This window comes from Chiloscyllium plagiosum, unplaced genomic scaffold (genome assembly GCF_037043375.1).
Source record: "Chiloscyllium plagiosum isolate Xiang-an unplaced genomic scaffold, Cpla_swu_hap1 HiC_scaffold_3, whole genome shotgun sequence".
Taxonomy (NCBI): domain Eukaryota; kingdom Metazoa; phylum Chordata; class Chondrichthyes; order Orectolobiformes; family Hemiscylliidae; genus Chiloscyllium; species Chiloscyllium plagiosum.
In genome coordinates, this window is record NW_028270141.1 from 43,864,923 (window position 1) to 43,885,987 (window position 21,065).

The following is a 21,065-nucleotide window of genomic DNA, read 5'->3' on the forward strand; positions in this document are numbered from 1 at the left end:
CTCCCTTTAATCAGAGGCACAGTGACATTGTTCCCCTTTAACCAGAGGCACAATGATATTGTTCCCTTTAACCAGACACACAGTGACACTGTTCCCCTTTAACCAAAGGCACAGTGACACTGTTCCCATTTAACCAGAGGCACAGTGACATTGCTGCCTTTAACCAGAGGCACAGTGACATTGTTCCCCTTTAACCAGAGGCACAGTGACATTGTTCCCCTTTAACCAGAGACACAGTGACATTGCTCCCTTTAACCAGAGGCACAGTGACATTGTTCCCCTTTAACCAGAGGCACAGTGACATTGTTCCCCTTTAACCAGAGACACAGTGACATTGCTGCCTTTAACCAGAGGCACAGTGACATTGTTCCCCTTTAACCAGAGGCACAGTGACATTGTTCCCCTTTAACCAGAGACACCGTGACATTGTTCCCGTTTAACCAGAGGCACAGTGACATTGTTCCCGTTTAACCAGAGGCACAGTGACATTGTTCCCCTTTAACCAGAGGCACAGTGACATTGTTCCATTTAACCAGAGGCACAGTGACATTGTTCCGCTTTAACCAGAGACACAGTGATATTGTTCCCCTTTAACCAGAGACACAGTGACATTGCCGCCTTTAACCAGAGACACAGTGACATTGTTCCCCTTTAACCAGAGGCACAGTGACATTGTTCCCCTTTAACCAGAGACACAGTGACATTGTTCCCCTTTAACCAGAGGCACAATGACATTGCTGCCTTTAACCAGAGACACAGTGACATTGTTCCCCTTTAACCAGACACACAGTGACATTGCTGCCTTTAACCAGAGACACAGTGACATTGTTCCCCTTTAACCAGAGACACAGTGACATTGCTGCCTTTAACCAGAGACACAGTGACATTGTTCCCCTTTAACCAGAGACACAGTGACATTGCTCACCTTTAACCAGAGGCACAATGACATTGTTCCCCTTTAACCAGAGGCACAGTGACATTGCTCCCTTAAACCAGAGGCACATCAACATTGTTCCCCTTTAACCAGAGACACAGTGACATTGCTCCCTTAAACCAGAGGCACAGTGACATTGTTCCCCTTTAACCAGAGACACAGTGACACTGTTCCCCTTTAACCAGAGACACAGTGACACTGTTCCCCTTTAACCAGAGACACAGTGATATTGCTCCCTTTAACCACAGGCTCCGTGACACAATTCCCCTTTAACCAGAGTTGCAGTGAAATTGTTCCCCTTTAACCAGAGACACAGTGACATTGTTCCCCTTTCACCAGTGGCACAGTGATATTGTTCCCCTTTAACCAGAGACACAGTGACAGTGCTCCCCTTTAACCAGAGACACAGTGACATTGTTCCCCTTTAACCAGTGGCACAGTGATATTGTTCCCTTTAACCAGAGACACAGTGATATTGCTCCCTTTAACCAGAGACACAGTGACATTGTTCCCCTTTAACCAGAGACACAGTGACATTGTTCCCCTTTAACCAGAGACACTGTGACATTGTTCCCCTTTAACCAGAGGCAAAATGATAGTGTTCCCCTTTAACCAGAGACACAGTAATATTGTTCCCCTTTAACCAGAGGCACAGTGACATTGTTCCCTTTAACCAGAGGCACAATGACATTGTTCCCCTTTAACCAGAGACACAGTGATATTGTTCCCCTTTAACCAGAGGCACAGTGACAGTGCTCCCTTTAACCAGAGGCACAATGACATTGCTCCCTTTAACCAGAGGGACAGTGATATTGCTCCCTTTAACCAGAGGCACAGTGATATTGCTCCCTTTAACCAGAGACACAGTGACATTGTTCCACTTTAACCAGAGGCACAGTGATATTGTTCCCCTTTAACCAGAGACACTGTGACATTTTTCCCCTTTAACCAGAGACACAGTGACAGTGCTCCCTTTAACCAGAGGCACAATGACATTGCTCCCTTTAACCAGAGGCACAGTGATATTGCTCCCTTTAACCAGAGACACAGTGACATTGTTCCACTTTAACCAGAGGCACAGTGATATTGTTCCCCTTTAACCAGAGACACTGTGACATTTTTCCCCTTTAACCAGAGACACAGTGACAGTGCTCCCTTTAACCAGAGGCACAGTGATATTGCTCCCTTTAACCAGAGGCACAGTAACATTGCTCCCTTTAACCAGAGGGACAGTGATATTGTTCCCTTTAACCAGAGACACAGTGAAACTGTTCCCCTTTAACCAGAGGCACACTGACATTGTTCTCCTTTAACCAGAGGTAGTGACATTGCTCCCTTTAACCAGAGACACAGTGAAACTGTTCCCCTTTAACCAGAGGCACACTGACATTGTTCTCCTTTAACCAGAGGTAGTGACATTGCTTCCTTTAATAGTGATATTGCTCCCTTTAACTAGAGGCACAGTGATATTGTTCCCCTTTAACCAGAGGCACAGTGACATTGTTCCCCTTTAACCAGAGGCACAGTGACATTGCTCCCTTAAACCAGAGGCACATCAACATTGTTCCCCTTTAACCAGAGACACAGTGACATTGCTCCCTTAAACCAGAGGCACAGTGACATTGTTCCCCTTTAACCAGAGACACAGTGACACTGTTCCCCTTTAACCAGAGACACAGTGACACTGTTCCCCTTTAACCAGAGACACAGTGATATTGCTCCCTTTAACCACAGGCTCCGTGACACAATTCCCCTTTAACCAGAGTTGCAGTGAAATTGTTCCCCTTTAACCAGAGACACAGTGACATTGTTCCCCTTTCACCAGTGGCACAGTGATATTGTTCCCCTTTAACCAGAGACACAGTGACAGTGCTCCCCTTTAACCAGAGACACAGTGACATTGTTCCCCTTTAACCAGTGGCACAGTGATATTGTTCCCTTTAACCAGAGACACAGTGATATTGCTCCCTTTAACCAGAGACACAGTGACATTGTTCCCCTTTAACCAGAGACACAGTGACATTGTTCCCCTTTACCCAGAGGCACAGTGACATTGCTGCCTTTAACCAGAGTCACTGTGACATTGTTCCCCTTTAACCAGAGGCAAAATGATAGTGTTCCCCTTTAACCAGAGACACAGTAATATTGCTCCCTTTAACCAGAGGCACAGTGATATTGTTCCGCTTTAACCAGAGGCACAGTGACATTGTTCCCTTTAACCAGAGGCACAATGACATTGTTCCCCTTTAACCAGAGACACAGTGATATTGTTCCCCTTTAACGAAAGACACAGTGACATTGCTGCATTTAACCAGAGGCACAATGATATTGTTCCCATTTAACCAGAGGCACAGTGACATTGTTCCCCTTAAACCAGAGACACAGTGATATTGTTCCCCTTTAACGAAAGACACAGTGACATTGCTCCATTTAACCAGAGGCACAATGATATTGTTCCCATTTAACCAGAGGCACAGTGATATTGTTCCCTTTAACCAGAGGCACAGTGACATTGTTCCCCTTTAACCAGAGGCACAGTGATATTGTTCCCCTTTAACCAGAGGCAAAATGATAGTGTTCCCCTTTAACCAGAGACACAGTGATATTTCTCCCTTTAACCAGAGGGACAGTGATATTTCTCCCTTTAACCAGAGGCACAGTGATATTGCTCCCTTTACCACAGGATCCTTGACACTGTTCCCCTTTAACCAGCGGCACAGTGACATTGCTCCCTTTACCACAGGATCCGTGACACTGTTCCCCTTTAACCAGCGGCACAGTGACATTGCTCCCTTTACCACAGGATCCGTGACACTGTTCCCCTTTAACCAGCGGCACAGTGACATTGCTCCCTTTAACCAGAGGCACAGTGACATTGTTCCCCTTTAACCAGCGGCACAGTGACATTGCTCCCTTTAACCAGAGGCGCAATGAAATTGATCCCTTTACCACAGGATCCATGACACTGTTCCCCTTTAACCAGCGGCACAGTGACATTGCTCCCTTTACCACAGGATCCGTGACACTGTTCCCCTTTAACCAGCGGCACAGTGACATTGCTCCCTTTAACCAGAGGCACAGTGACATTGTTCCCCTTTAACCAGCGGCACAGTGACATTGCTCCCTTTAACCAGAGGCGCAATGAAATTGATCCCTTTACCACAGGATCCATGACACTGTTCCCCTTTAACCAGCGGCACAGTGACATTGCTCCCTTTAACCAGAGGCGCAGTGAAATTGATCCCTTTACCACAGGATCCGTGACACTGTTCCCCTTTAACCAGCGGCACAGTGACATTGCTCCCTTTAACCAGAGGCGCAATGAAATTGATCCCTTTACCACAGGATCCGTGACACTGTTCCCCTTTAACCAGCGGCACAGTGACATTGTTCACCTTTAACCAGAGTCACAGTGACATTGCTCCCTTTAACCAGAGGCGCAGTGACATTGTTCTCCTTTAACCAGAGACACAGTGACATTGTTCCACTTTAACCAGAGGCGCAGTGACATTGTTCTCCTTTAACCAGAGACACTGTGATATTGTTCCCCTTTAACCAGAGGCACAGTGATATTGCTCCCTTTAACCAGAGACACAGTGACATTGTTCCACTTTAACCAGAGGCACAGTGATATTGTTCCCCTTTAACCAGAGACACTGTGACATTTTTCCCCTTTAACCAGAGACACAGTGACAGTGCTCCCTTTAACCAGAGGCACAATGACATTGCTCCCTTTAACCAGAGGGACAGTGATATTGCTCCCTTTAACCAGAGGCACAGTGATATTGCTCCCTTTAACCAGAGACACAGTGACATTGTTCCACTTTAACCAGAGGCACAGTGATATTGTTCCCCTTTAACCAGAGACACTGTGACATTTTTCCCCTTTAACCAGAGACACAGTGACAGTGCTCCCTTTAACCAGAGGCACAATGACATTGCTCCCTTTAACCAGAGGCACAGTGATATTGCTCCCTTTAACCAGAGACACAGTGACATTGTTCCACTTTAACCAGAGGCACTGTGATATTGTTCCCCTTTAACCAGAGACACTGTGACATTTTTCCCCTTTAACAAGAGACACAGTGACAGTGCTCCCTTTAACCAGAGGCACAATGACATTGCTCCCTTTAACCAGAGGCACAGTGATATTGCTCCCTTTAACCAGAGACACAGTGACATTGTTCCACTTTAACCAGAGGCACAGTGATATTGTTCCCCTTTAACCAGAGACACTGTGACGTTTTTCCCCTTTAACCAGAGACACAGTGACAGTGCTCCCTTTAACCAGAGGCACAGTGATATTGCTCCCTTTAACCAGAGGCACAGTAACATTGCTCCCTTTAACCAGAGGGACAGTGATATTGTTCCCTTTAACCAGAGACACAGTGAAACTGTTCCCCTTTAACCAGAGGCACACTGACATTGTTCTCCTTTAACCAGAGGTAGTGACATTGCTCCCTTTAACCAGAGACACAGTGAAACTGTTCCCCTTTAACCAGAGGCACACTGACATTGTTCTCCTTTAACCAGAGGTAGTGACATTGCTTCCTTTAATAGTGATATTGCTCCCTTTAACTAGAGGCACAGTGATATTGTTCCCCTTTAACCAGAGACACAGTGACATTGCTCCCTTTAACCGGAGGCACAGTGACATTGCTCCCTTTAACCAGAGGGACAGTGATATTGCTCCCTTTAACCACAATTCCCCTTTAACCAGAGGCACAGTGACATTGTTTCCCTTTAAACAGAGACACAGTGATATTGATCCACTTTAACAAGAGACACAGTGACATTGTTCCCCTTCAACCAGAGGCACAGTGATAATGTTCCCCTTTAACCAGAGTTGCAGTGATATTGTTCCCCTTTAACTAGAGGCACAGTGACATTGTTCCCCTTTAACCAGAGGGACAGTGATATTGCTCCCTTTAACCAGAGGCACAGTGATATTGCTCCCTTTAACTAGAGGCACAGTGATATTGTTCCACTTTAACCAGAGGTACAGTGATATTGTTCCCCTTTAACCAGAGATACTGTGATATTGTTCCCCTTTAACCAGAGGCAGAGTGACATTGTTCCCCTTTAACCAGAGGGACAATGATATTGCTCCCTTTAACCAGAGGCACAGTGACATTGTTCCCCTTTAACCAGAGGGACAGTGATATTGTTCCCTTTAACCAGAGACACAGTGACATTGTTCCCCTTTAACCAGAGGCACAGTGATATTGTTCCCTTTAACCAGAGGCACAGTGACATTGTTCCCCTTTAACCAGAGGCACAGTGACATTGTTCCCCTTTAACCAGAGGGACAGTGATATTGTTCCCTTTAAACAGAGACACAGTGATATTGTTCCACTTTAACCAGAGGCACAGTGATATTGTTCCCCTTTAACCAGAGATACTGTGATATTGTTCCCCTTTAACCAGAGGCACAATGACATTGCTCCCTTTAACCAGAGGCACAGTGATATTGCTACCTTTAACCAGAGACACAGTGACATTGTTCCACTTTAACCAGAGGCACAGTGATATTGTTCCCCTTTAACCAGAGACACTGTGACATTTTTCCCCTTTAACAAGAGACACAGTGACAGTGCTCCCTTTAACCAGAGGCACAGTGATATTGCTCCCTTTAACCAGAGGCACAGTAACATTGCTCCCTTTAACCAGAGGGACAGTGATATTGTTCCCTTTAACCAGAGACACAGTGAAACTGTTCCCCTTTAACCAGAGGCACACTGACATTGTTCTCCTTTAACCAGAGGTAGTGACATTGCTCCCTTTAACCAGAGACACAGTGAAACTGTTCCCCTTTAACCAGAGGCACACTGACATTGTTCTCCTTTAACCAGAGGTAGTGACATTGCTTCCTTTAATAGTGATATTGCTCCCTTTAACTAGAGGCACAGTGATATTGTTCCCCTTTAACCAGAGGCACAGTGACATTGTTCCCCTTTAACCAGAGGCACAGTGACATTGCTCCCTTAAACCAGAGGCACATCAACATTGTTCCCCTTTAACCAGAGACACAGTGACATTGCTCCCTTAAACCAGAGGCACAGTGTCATTGTTCCCCTTTAACCAGAGACACAGTGACACTGTTCCCCTTTAACCAGAGACACAGTGACACTGTTCCCCTTTAACCAGAGACACAGTGATATTGCTCCCTTTAACCACAGGCTCCGTGACACAATTCCCCTTTAACCAGAGTTGCAGTGAAATTGTTCCCCTTTAACCAGAGACACAGTGACATTGTTCCCCTTTCACCAGTGGCACAGTGATATTGTTCCCCTTTAACCAGAGACACAGTGACAGTGCTCCCCTTTAACCAGAGACACAGTGACATTGTTCCCCTTTAACCAGTGGCACAGTGATATTGTTCCCTTTAACCAGAGACACAGTGATATTGCTCCCTTTAACCAGAGACACAGTGACATTGTTCCCCTTTAACCAGAGACACAGTGACATTGTTCCCCTTTACCCAGAGGCACAGTGACATTGCTGCCTTTAACCAGAGACACTGTGACATTGTTCCCCTTTAACCAGAGGCAAAATGATAGTGTTCCCCTTTAACCAGAGACACAGTAATATTGCTCCCTTTAACCAGAGGCACAGTGATATTGTTCCGCTTTAACCAGAGGCACAGTGACATTGTTCCCTTTAACCAGAGGCACAATGACATTGTTCCCCTTTAACCAGAGACACAGTGATATTGTTCCCCTTTAACGAAAGACACAGTGACATTGCTGCATTTAACCAGAGGCACAATGATATTGTTCCCATTTAACCAGAGGCACAGTGACATTGTTCCCCTTTAACCAGAGACACAGTGATATTGTTCCCCTTTAACGAAAGACACAGTGACATTGCTCCATTTAACCAGAGGCACAATGATATTGTTCCCATTTAACCAGAGGCACAGTGATATTGTTCCCTTTAACCAGAGGCACAGTGACATTGTTCCCCTTTAACCAGAGGCACAGTGATATTGTTCCCCTTTAACCAGAGTCAAAATGATAGTGTTCCCCTTTAACCAGAGACACAGTGATATTTCTCCCTTTAACCAGAGGGACAGTGATATTTCTCCCTTTAACCAGAGGCACAGTGATATTGCTCCCTTTACCACAGGATCCTTGACACTGTTCCCCTTTAACCAGCGGCACAGTGACATTGCTCCCTTTACCACAGGATCCGTGACACTGTTCCCCTTTAACCAGCGGCACAGTGACATTGCTCCCTTTACCACAGGATCCGTGACACTGTTTCCCTTTAACCAGCGGCACAGTGACATTGCTCCCTTTACCACAGGATCCGTGACACTGTTCCCCTTTAACCAGCGGCACAGTGACATTGCTCCCTTTAACCAGAGGCACAGTGACATTGTTCCCCTTTAACCAGCGGCACAGTGACATTGCTCCCTTTAACCAGAGGCGCATTGAAATTGATCCCTTTACCACAGGATCCATGACACTGTTCCCCTTTAACCAGCGGCACAGTGACATTGCTCCCTTTAACCAGAGGCGCAGTGAAATTGATCCCTTTACCACAGGATCCGTGACACTGTTCCCCTTTAACCAGCGGCACAGTGACATTGCTCCCTTTAACCAGAGGCGCAATGAAATTGATCCCTTTACCACAGGATCCGTGACACTGTTCCCCTTTAACCAGCGGCACAGTGACATTGTTCACCTTTAACCAGAGTCACAGTGACATTGCTCCCTTTAACCAGAGGCGCAGTGACATTGTTCCACTTTAACCAGAGGCGCAGTGACATTGTTCTCCTTTAACCAGAGACACTGTGATATTGTTCCCCTTTAACCAGAGGCACAGTGATATTGCTCCCTTTAACCAGAGACACAGTGACATTGTTCCACTTTAACCAGAGGCGCAGTGACATTGTTCTCCTTTAACCAGAGACACTGTGATATTGTTCCCCTTTAACCAGAGGCACAGTGATATTGCTCCCTTTAACCAGAGACACAGTGACATTGTTCCACTTTAACCAGAGGCGCAGTGACATTGTTCTCCTTTAACCAGAGACACAGTGACATTGCTCCCTTTAACCAGAGACACAGTGACATTGTTCCACTTTAACCAGAGGCGCAGTGACATTGTTCTCCTTTAACCAGAGACACTGTGATATTGTTCCCCTTTAACCAGAGGCACAGTGATATTGCTCCCTTTAACCAGAGACACAGTGACATTGTTCCACTTTAACCAGAGGCACAGTGATATTGTTCCCCTTTAACCAGAGACACTGTGACATTTTTCCCCTTTAACCAGAGACACAGTGACAGTGCTCCCTTTAACCAGAGGCACAATGACATTGCTCCCTTTAACCAGAGGGACAGTGATATTGCTCCCTTTAACCAGAGGCACAGTGATATTGCTCCCTTTAACCAGAGACACAGTGACATTGTTCCACTTTAACCAGAGGCACAGTGATATTGTTCCCCTTTAACCAGAGACACTGTGACATTTTTCCCCTTTAACCAGAGACACAGTGACAGTGCTCCCTTTAACCAGAGGCACAATGACATTGCTCCCTTTAACCAGAGGCACAGTGATATTGCTCCCTTTAACCAGAGACACAGTGACATTGTTCCACTTTAACCAGAGGCACAGTGATATTGTTCCCCTTTAACCAGAGACACTGTGACGTTTTTCCCCTTTAACCAGAGACACAGTGACAGTGCTCCCTTTAACCAGAGGCACAGTGATATTGCTCCCTTTAACCAGAGGCACAGTAACATTGCTCCCTTTAACCAGAGGGACAGTGATATTGTTCCCTTTAACCAGAGACACAGTGAAACTGTTCCCCTTTAACCAGAGGCACACTGACATTGTTCTCCTTTAACCAGAGGTAGTGACATTGCTCCCTTTAACCAGAGACACAGTGAAACTGTTCCCCTTTAACCAGAGGCACACTGACATTGTTCTCCTTTAACCAGAGGTAGTGACATTGCTTCCTTTAATAGTGATATTGCTCCCTTTAACTAGAGGCACAGTGATATTGTTCCCCTTTAACCAGAGACACAGTGACATTGCTCCCTTTAACCGGAGGCACAGTGACATTGCTCCCTTTAACCAGAGGGACAGTGATATTGCTCCCTTTAACCACAATTCCCCTTTAACCAGAGGCACAGTGACATTGTTTCCCTTTAAACAGAGACACAGTGATATTGATCCACTTTAACAAGAGACACAGTGACATTGTTCCCCTTCAACCAGAGGCACAGTGATAATGTTCCCCTTTAACCAGAGATACTGTGATATTGTTCCCCTTTAACTAGAGGCACAGTGACATTGTTCCCCTTTAACCAGAGGGACAGTGATATTGCTCCCTTTAACCAGAGGCACAGTGATATTGCTCCCTTTAACTAGAGGCACAGTGATATTGTTCCACTTTAACCAGAGGTACAGTGATATTGTTCCCCTTTAACCAGAGATACTGTGATATTGTTCCCCTTTAACCAGAGGCAGAGTGACATTGTTCCCCTTTAACCAGAGGGACAATGATATTGCTCCCTTTAACCAGAGGCACAGTGACATTGTTCCCCTTTAACCAGAGGGACAGTGATATTGTTCCCTTTAACCAGAGACACAGTGACATTGTTCCCCTTTAACCAGAGGCACAGTGATATTGTTCCCTTTAACCAGAGGCACAGTGACATTGTTCCCCTTTAACCAGAGGGACAGTGATATTGTTCCCTTTAAACAGAGACACAGTGATATTGTTCCACTTTAACCAGAGGCACAGTGATATTGTTCCCCTTTAACCAGAGATACTGTGATATTGTTCCCCTTTAACCAGAGGCACAATGACATTGCTCCCTTTAACCAGAGGCACAGTGATATTGCTCCCTTTAACCAGAGACACAGTGACATTGTTCCACTTTAACCAGAGGCACAGTGATATTGTTCCCCTTTAACCAGAGACACTGTGACATTTTTCCCCTTTAACAAGAGACACAGTGACAGTGCTCCCTTTAACCAGAGGCACAGTGATATTGCTCCCTTTAACCAGAGGCACAGTAACATTGCTCCCTTTAACCAGAGGGACAGTGATATTGTTCCCTTTAACCAGAGACACAGTGAAACTGTTCCCCTTTAACCAGAGGCACACTGACATTGTTCTCCTTTAACCAGAGGTAGTGACATTGCTCCCTTTAACCAGAGACACAGTGAAACTGTTCCCCTTTAACCAGAGGCACACTGACATTGTTCTCCTTTAACCAGAGGTAGTGACATTGCTTCCTTTAATAGTGATATTGCTCCCTTTAACTAGAGGCACAGTGATATTGTTCCCCTTTAACCAGAGGCACAGTGACATTGTTCCCCTTTAACCAGAGGCACAGTGACATTGCTCCCTTAAACCAGAGGCACATCAACATTGTTCCCCTTTAACCAGAGACACAGTGACATTGCTCCCTTAAACCAGAGGCACAGTGACATTGTTCCCCTTTAACCAGAGACACAGTGACACTGTTCCCCTTTAACCAGAGACACAGTGACACTGTTCCCCTTTAACCAGAGACACAGTGATATTGCTCCCTTTAACCACAGGCTCCGTGACACAATTCCCCTTTAACCAGAGTTGCAGTGAAATTGTTCCCCTTTAACCAGAGACACAGTGACATTGTTCCCCTTTCACCAGTGGCACAGTGATATTGTTCCCCTTTAACCAGAGACACAGTGACAGTGCTCCCCTTTAACCAGAGACACAGTGACATTGTTCCCCTTTAACCAGTGGCACAGTGATATTGTTCCCTTTAACCAGAGACACAGTGATATTGCTCCCTTTAACCAGAGACACAGTGACATTGTTCCCCTTTAACCAGAGACACAGTGACATTGTTCCCCTTTACCCAGAGGCACAGTGACATTGCTGCCTTTAACCAGAGACACTGTGACATTGTTCCCCTTTAACCAGAGGCAAAATGATAGTGTTCCCCTTTAACCAGAGACACAGTAATATTGCTCCCTTTAACCAGAGGCACAGTGATATTGTTCCGCTTTAACCAGAGGCACAGTGACATTGTTCCCTTTAACCAGAGGCACAATGACATTGTTCCCCTTTAACCAGAGACACAGTGATATTGTTCCCCTTTAACGAAAGACACAGTGACATTGCTGCATTTAACCAGAGGCACAATGATATTGTTCCCATTTAACCAGAGGCACAGTGACATTGTTCCCCTTTAACCAGAGACACAGTGATATTGTTCCCCTTTAACGAAAGACACAGTGACATTGCTCCATTTAACCAGAGGCACAATGATATTGTTCCCATTTAACCAGAGGCACAGTGATATTGTTCCCTTTAACCAGAGGCACAGTGACATTGTTCCCCTTTAACCAGAGGCACAGTGATATTGTTCCCCTTTAACCAGAGTCAAAATGATAGTGTTCCCCTTTAACCAGAGACACAGTGATATTTCTCCCTTTAACCAGAGGGACAGTGATATTTCTCCCTTTAACCAGAGGCACAGTGATATTGCTCCCTTTACCACAGGATCCTTGACACTGTTCCCCTTTAACCAGCGGCACAGTGACATTGCTCCCTTTACCACAGGATCCGTGACACTGTTCCCCTTTAACCAGCGGCACAGTGACATTGCTCCCTTTACCACAGGATCCGTGACACTGTTTCCCTTTAACCAGCGGCACAGTGACATTGCTCCCTTTACCACAGGATCCGTGACACTGTTCCCCTTTAACCAGCGGCACAGTGACATTGCTCCCTTTAACCAGAGGCACAGTGACATTGTTCCCCTTTAACCAGCGGCACAGTGACATTGCTCCCTTTAACCAGAGGCGCATTGAAATTGATCCCTTTACCACAGGATCCATGACACTGTTCCCCTTTAACCAGCGGCACAGTGACATTGCTCCCTTTAACCAGAGGCGCAGTGAAATTGATCCCTTTACCACAGGATCCGTGACACTGTTCCCCTTTAACCAGCGGCACAGTGACATTGCTCCCTTTAACCAGAGGCGCAATGAAATTGATCCCTTTACCACAGGATCCGTGACACTGTTCCCCTTTAACCAGCGGCACAGTGACATTGTTCACCTTTAACCAGAGTCACAGTGACATTGCTCCCTTTAACCAGAGGCGCAGTGACATTGTTCCACTTTAACCAGAGGCGCAGTGACATTGTTCTCCTTTAACCAGAGACACTGTGATATTGTTCCCCTTTAACCAGAGGCACAGTGATATTGCTCCCTTTAACCAGAGACACAGTGACATTGTTCCACTTTAACCAGAGGCGCAGTGACATTGTTCTCCTTTAACCAGAGACACTGTGATATTGTTCCCCTTTAACCAGAGGCACAGTGATATTGCTCCCTTTAACCAGAGACACAGTGACATTGTTCCACTTTAACCAGAGGCGCAGTGACATTGTTCTCCTTTAACCAGAGACACAGTGACATTGCTCCCTTTAACCAGAGACACAGTGACATTGTTCCACTTTAACCAGAGGCGCAGTGACATTGTTCTCCTTTAACCAGAGACACTGTGATATTGTTCCCCTTTAACCAGAGGCACAGTGATATTGCTCCCTTTAACCAGAGACACAGTGACATTGTTCCACTTTAACCAGAGGCACAGTGATATTGTTCCCCTTTAACCAGAGACACTGTGACATTTTTCCCCTTTAACCAGAGACACAGTGACAGTGCTCCCTTTAACCAGAGGCACAATGACATTGCTCCCTTTAACCAGAGGGACAGTGATATTGCTCCCTTTAACCAGAGGCACAGTGATATTGCTCCCTTTAACCAGAGACACAGTGACATTGTTCCACTTTAACCAGAGGCACAGTGATATTGTTCCCCTTTAACCAGAGACACTGTGACATTTTTCCCCTTTAACCAGAGACACAGTGACAGTGCTCCCTTTAACCAGAGGCACAATGACATTGCTCCCTTTAACCAGAGGCACAGTGATATTGCTCCCTTTAACCAGAGACACAGTGACATTGTTCCACTTTAACCAGAGGCACAGTGATATTGTTCCCCTTTAACCAGAGACACTGTGACGTTTTTCCCCTTTAACCAGAGACACAGTGACAGTGCTCCCTTTAACCAGAGGCACAGTGATATTGCTCCCTTTAACCAGAGGCACAGTAACATTGCTCCCTTTAACCAGAGGGACAGTGATATTGTTCCCTTTAACCAGAGACACAGTGAAACTGTTCCCCTTTAACCAGAGGCACACTGACATTGTTCTCCTTTAACCAGAGGTAGTGACATTGCTCCCTTTAACCAGAGACACAGTGAAACTGTTCCCCTTTAACCAGAGGCACACTGACATTGTTCTCCTTTAACCAGAGGTAGTGACATTGCTTCCTTTAATAGTGATATTGCTCCCTTTAACTAGAGGCACAGTGATATTGTTCCCCTTTAACCAGAGACACAGTGACATTGCTCCCTTTAACCGGAGGCACAGTGACATTGCTCCCTTTAACCAGAGGGACAGTGATATTGCTCCCTTTAACCACAATTCCCCTTTAACCAGAGGCACAGTGACATTGTTTCCCTTTAAACAGAGACACAGTGATATTGATCCACTTTAACGAGAGACACAGTGATATTGTTCCCCTTCAACCAGAGGCACAGTGATAATGTTCCCCTTTAACCAGAGATACTGTGATATTGTTCCCCTTTAACTAGAGGCACAGTGACATTGTTCCCCTTTAACCAGAGGGACAGTGATATTGCTCCCTTTAACCAGAGGCACAGTGATATTGCTCCCTTTAACTAGAGGCACAGTGATATTGTTCCACTTTAACCAGAGGTACAGTGATATTGTTCCCCTTTAACCAGAGATACTGTGATATTGTTCCCCTTTAACCAGAGGCAGAGTGACATTGTTCCCCTTTAACCAGAGGGACAATGATATTGCTCCCTTTAACCAGAGGCACAGTGACATTGTTCCCCTTTAACCAGAGGGACAGTGATATTGTTCCCTTTAACCAGAGACACAGTGACATTGTTCCCCTTTAACCAGAGGCACAGTGATATTGTTCCCTTTAACCAGAGGCACAGTGACATTGTTCCCCTTTAACCAGAGGCACAGTGACATTGTTCCCCTTTAACCAGAGGGACAGTGATATTGTTCCCTTTAAACAGAGACACAGTGATATTGTTCCACTTTAACCAGAGGCACAGTGATATTGTTCCCCTTTAACCAGAGATACTGTGATATTGTTCCCCTTTAACCAGAGGCAGAGTGACATTGTTCCCCTTTAACCAGAGGGACAGTGATATTGCTCCCTTTAACCAAAGGCAGAGTGATGTTGCTCCCTTTAACCAGAGGCACAGTGATATTGCTCCCTTTAACCACAGGCTCCGTGACACAATTCCCCTTTAACCAGAGGCACAGTGATATTGTTCCCCTTTAACCAGAGACACAGTGACATTGTTCCCCTTTAACCAGAGACACAGTGACATTGTTCCCCTTTAACCAGAGGCAGAGTGATATTGCTCCCTTTAACCAGAGGCACAGTGACAGTGCTCCCTTTAACCAGTGGCACAGTGACATTGTTCCCCTTTAACCAGAGACACAGTGACATTGTTCCCCTTTAACCAGAGGCACAGTGATAATGTTCCCCTTTAACCAGAGACACAGTGATATTGCTCCCTTTAACCACAGGCTCCGTGACACAATTCCCCTTTAACCGGAGGCACAGTGATGTTATTCCCCTTTAACCAGGGACACAGTGATATTGTTCCACTTTAACCAGATTCACAGTGACATTGTTTCCCTTTAACCAGAGGCACAGTGACATTGTTCCCTTTAACCAGAGACACTGTGACATTGTTCCCCTTCAACCAGAGGCACAGTGATATTGTTCCCCTTTAACCAGAGGCACAGTGATATTGTTCCCCTTTAACCAGAGGGACAGTGACATTGCTCCCTTTAAACTGAGGGACAGTGATATTGCTCCCTTTAACCAGAGGGACAGTGATATTGCTCCCTTTAACCAAAGGCATAGTGATGTTGCTCCCTTTAACCAGAGGCACAGTGACATTGCTCCCTTTAACCAGAGGGACAGTGATATTGCTCCCTTTAACCAAAGGCACAGTGATGTTGCTCCCTTTAACCAGAGGCACAGTGACATTGCTCCCTTTAACCAGAGCGACAGTGATATTGCTCCCTTTAACCACAGGCTCCATGACACAATTCCCCTTTAACCAGAGGCACAGTGACATTGCTCCCTTTAACTAGAGGCACAGTGATATTGTTCCCCTTTAACCAGAGGCACAGTGATATTGTTCCTTTTTAACCAGAGACACAGTGACTCTGCTCCCTTTAACCAGAGGCACTGTGATATTGTTCCCCTTTAACCAGAGACACAGTGATATTGTTCCCCTTTAACCAGAGACACAGTGACATTGTTCCCCTTTAACCAGAGACACAGTGACAGTGCTCCCTTTAACCAGAGGCACTGTGATATTGTTCCCCTTTAACCAGAGACACAGTGACATTGTTCCCCTTTACCCAGAGGCACAGTGACATTGCTCCCTTGAACCAGACACACAGTGACATTGTTCCCCTTTCACCAGAGGCAGAGTGATATTTGTCCCCTTTAACCAGAGACACAGTGACATTGCTCCCTTAAACCAGAGGCACAGTGATAATGCAGGCTTTATTCAGAGGCACAGTGATATTGTTCCCCTTTAACCAGAGACACAGTGACATTGCTTCCTTTAACCAGAGGGACAGTGACATTGCTCCCTTTAACCAGAGGCACAGTGACATTGCTCCCTTTAACCAGAGGCGCAGTGATATTGTTCCCCTTTAACCAGAGGCACAGTGACATTGTTCCCCTTTAACGAGAGACACAGTGACATTGTTCCCCTTTAACGAGGGACACAGTGGCATTGCTCCCTTAAACCAGAGGCACAGTGATAATGCTGGCTTTATTCAGAGGCACAGTGATATTGTTCCCCTTTAACCAGAGACACAGTGATATTGCTCCCTTTAACCACAGGCTTCGTGACACAATTCCCCTTTAACCGGAGGCACAGTGATATTGTTCCCCTTTAACCAGGGACACAGTGATATTGTTCCACTTTAACCAGATTCACAGTGACATTGTTTCCATTTAACCAGAGGCACAGTGACATTGCTGCCTTTTAACCAAAGGCACAGTGATGTTGCTCCCTTTAACCAGAGGCTCCGTGACACAATTCCCCTTTAACCAGAGGCACAGTGACATTGTTCCCTTTAACCAGAGACACAGTGATATTGTTCCCCGCTAACCAGAGACACAGTGACATTGTTCCCCTTTAACCAGAGACACAGTGACAGTGCTTCCTTTAACCGGAGGCACAGTGATATTGTTCCCCTTTAACCAGAGACACAGTGACATTGCTCCCTTTAACCAGAGGGACAGTGATATTGCTCCCTTTAACCGCAGGCTCCGTGACACAACTCCCCTTTAACCAGAGGCACAGTGACATTGTTCCCCTTTGACCAGAGGGACAGTGATATTGCTCCCTTTAACCGCAGGCTCCGTGACACAACTCCCCTTTAACCAGAGGCACAGTGACATTGTTCCCTTTAACCAGAGGCACAGTGATATTGTTCCCCGCTAACCAGAGACACAGTGACATTGTTCCCCTTTAATGAGACACACAGTGACATTGCTCCCTTTAACCAGAGGGACAGTGATATTGCTCCCTTTAACCACTGGCTCCGTGACACAATTCCCCTTTAACCAGAGGCACAGTGACATTGTTCCCTTTAACCAGAGACACAGTGATATTGTTCCCCGCTAACCAGAGACACAGTGACATTGTTCCCCTTTAACCAGAGACACAGTGATATTGTTCCCCTTTAACCAGAGACACAGTGACAGTGCTTCCTTTAACCGGAGGCACAGTGATATTGTTCCCCTTTAACCAGAGACATAGTGACATTGCTCCCTTTAACCAGAGGGACAGTGATATTGCTCCCTTTAACCGCAGGCTCCGTGACACAACTCCCCTTTAACCAGAGGCACCGTGACATTGTTCCCCTTTAACCAGAGGGACAGTGATATTGCTCACTTTAACCAAAGGCACAGTGATGTTGCTCCCTTTAACCAGAGGCACAGTGACATTGCTCCCTTTAACCAGAGGGACAGTGATATTGCTCCCTTTAACCAAAGGCACAGTGATGTTGCTCCCTTTAACCAGAGGCACAGTGATATTGCTCCCTTTAACCAGAGGGACAGTGATATTGCTCCCTTTAACCACAGGTTCCGTGACACAATTCCCCTTTAACCAGAGGCACAGTGACATTGCTCCCTTTAACTAGAGGCACAGTGACACTGTTCCCCTTTAACCAGAGGCACAGTGACATTGCTCCCTTTAACTAGAGGCACAGTGATATTGTTCCCCTTTAACCAGAGACACAGTGACATTGTTCCCCTTTAACCAGAGACACAGTGACATTGTTCACCTTTAACTAGAGACACAGTGACATTGCTCCCTTTAACCGCAGGCTCCGTGACACAACTCCCCTTTAACCAGAGGCACAGTGATATTGTTCCCCTTTAACCAGAGGCACAGTGACATTGTTCCCCTTTAACCAGAGACACAGTGACATTGTTCCCCTTTAACCAGAGACACTGTGATATTGTTCCCCTTTAACCAGAGGCAGAGTGACATTGTTCCCCTCTAACCAGAGGGACAGTGATATTGCTCCCTTTAACCACAGGCTCCGTGGCACTGTTCCCCTTTAACCAGAGGCACAGTGACATTGCTCCCTTTAACTAGAGGCACAGTGACACTGTTCCCCTTTAACCAGAGGCACAGTGACATTGCTCCCTTTAACTAGAGGCACTGTGATATTGTTCCCCTTTAACCAGAGACACAGTGACTGTGCTCCCTTTAACTAGAGGCACAGTGATATTGTTCCCCTTTAACCAGAGACACAGTGACATTGTTCCCCTTTAACCAGAGACACAGTGACATTGTTCACCTTTAACTAGAGACACAGTGACATTGCTCCCTTTAACCGCAGGCTCCGTGACACAACTCCCCTTTAACCAGAGGCACAGTGATATTGTTCCCCTTTAACCAGAGGCACAGTGACATTGTTCCCCTTTAACCAGAGACACAGTGACATTGTTCCCCTTTAACCAGAGACACTGTGATATTGTTCCCCTTTAACCAGAGGCAGAGTGACATTGTTCCCCTCTAACCAGAGGCACAGTGACATTGCTCCCTTTAACTAGAGGCACTGTGATATTGTTCCCCTTTAACCAGAGACACAGTGACTGTGCTCCCTTTAACTAGAGGCACAGTGATATTGTTCCCCTTTAACCAGAGACACAGTGACATTGTTCCCCTTTAACCAGAGACACAGTGACATTGTTCACCTTTAACTAGAGACACAGTGACATTGCTCCCTTTAACCACAGGCTCCGTGACACTGTTCCCCTTTAACCAGAGGCACAGTGATATTGTTCCTTTTTAACCAGAGACACAGTGACTGTGCTCCCTTTAACCAGAGGCACTGTGATATTGTTCCCCTTTAACCAGAGACACTGTGATATTGTTCCCCTTTAACCAGAGACACAGTGACTGTGCTCCCTTTAACCAGAGGCACTGTGATATTGTTCCCCTTTAACCAGAGACACTGTGATATTGTTCCCCTTTAACCAGAGACACAGTGACATTGCTCCCTTTCACCAGAGGCACAGTGATATTGTTCCCCTTTAACCAGAGGCACAGTGATATTGTTCCCCTTTAACCAGAGAAACAGTGACAGTGCTCCCTTTAACCAGAGACACAGTGATATTGCTGCCGTTAACCAGAGACACAGTGACATTGTTCCCCTTTAAACAGAGACACAGTGATATTGTTCTCCTTTAACCAGAAGTAGTGAATTTGCTCCCTTTAACCAGAGACACAGTGACACTGTTCCCCTTTAACCAGAGGCACAGTGACATTGCTCCCTTTAACTAGAGGCGCAGTCACACTGTTCCCCTTTAACCAGAGGCACAATGATATTGCTCCCTTTAACCAGAGGCTCCGTGACACTGTTCCCCTTTAACCCGAGGAACAGTGACAGTGCTCCCTTTAACCAGAGGCACAGTGACACTGTTCCTATTTAACCAGAGGCACAGTGACATTGTTCCCCTTTAACCAGAGGCGCAATGATAGTGTTCCCCTTTAACCAGAGACACAGTGACATTGTTCCCCTTTAAACAGAGACACAGTGACATTGTTCCCCTTTAACCAGAGACACCGTGATATTGTTCCCCTCAACCAGAGGCACAGTGACATTGTTCCCCTTTAACCAAAGGCACAGTGATATTGTTCCCTTTCACCAGAGGCTCCGTGACACTGTTCCCTTTAACCAGAGGCACAGTGACAGTGCTCCCTTTAACCAGAGACACAGTGACATTGTTCCCCTTTAACCAAAGGCACAGTGATATTGTTCCCTTAAACCAGAGGCACAGTGACATTGTTCCCCTTTAACCAGAGGCACAATGATAGTGTTCTCCTTTAACCAGAAGTAGTAAATTTGCTCCCTTTAACCAGAGACACAGTGACACTGTTCCCCTTTAACCAGAGGCACAGTGACATTGCTCCCTTTAACTAGAGGCACAGTCACACTGTTCCCCTTTAACCAGAGACACTGTGATATTGTTCCCCTTTTACCAGAGGCACAGTGATATTGCTCCCTTTAACCAGAGACACAGTGACACTGTTCCCCTTTAACCAGAGGCACAGTGACATTGCTCCCTTTAACTAGAGGCACAATCACACTGTTCCCCTTTAACCAGAGACACAGTGACATTGTTCCCCTTTAACCAGAGGCACAATGATAGTGTTCTCCTTTAACCAGAAGTAGTAAATTTGCTCCCTTTAACCAGAGACACAGTGACACTGTTCCCCTTTAACCAGAGGCACAGTGACATTGCTCCCTTTAACTAGAGGCACAGTCACACTGTTCCCCTTTAACCAGAGGCACAGTGACATTGCTCCCTTTAACTAGAGGCACAATCACACTGTTCCCCTTTAACCAGAGGCACAGTGATATTGCTCCCTTTAACCAGAGACACAGTGACACTGTTCCCCTTTTACCAGAGGCACAGTGATATTGCTCCCTTTAACCAGAGAC

The 21,065-nt window shown here is 46.0% G+C and overlaps 1 protein-coding gene across 2 annotated transcripts in view; it reads left to right on the forward strand.

Annotated features, from left to right (window-relative positions):
* The window catches only part of slc35f3b (solute carrier family 35 member F3b), a 202,215-nt gene that overhangs the window by 50,134 nt on the left and 131,016 nt on the right, over positions 1 to 21,065 (forward strand). The window lies entirely within an intron of this gene.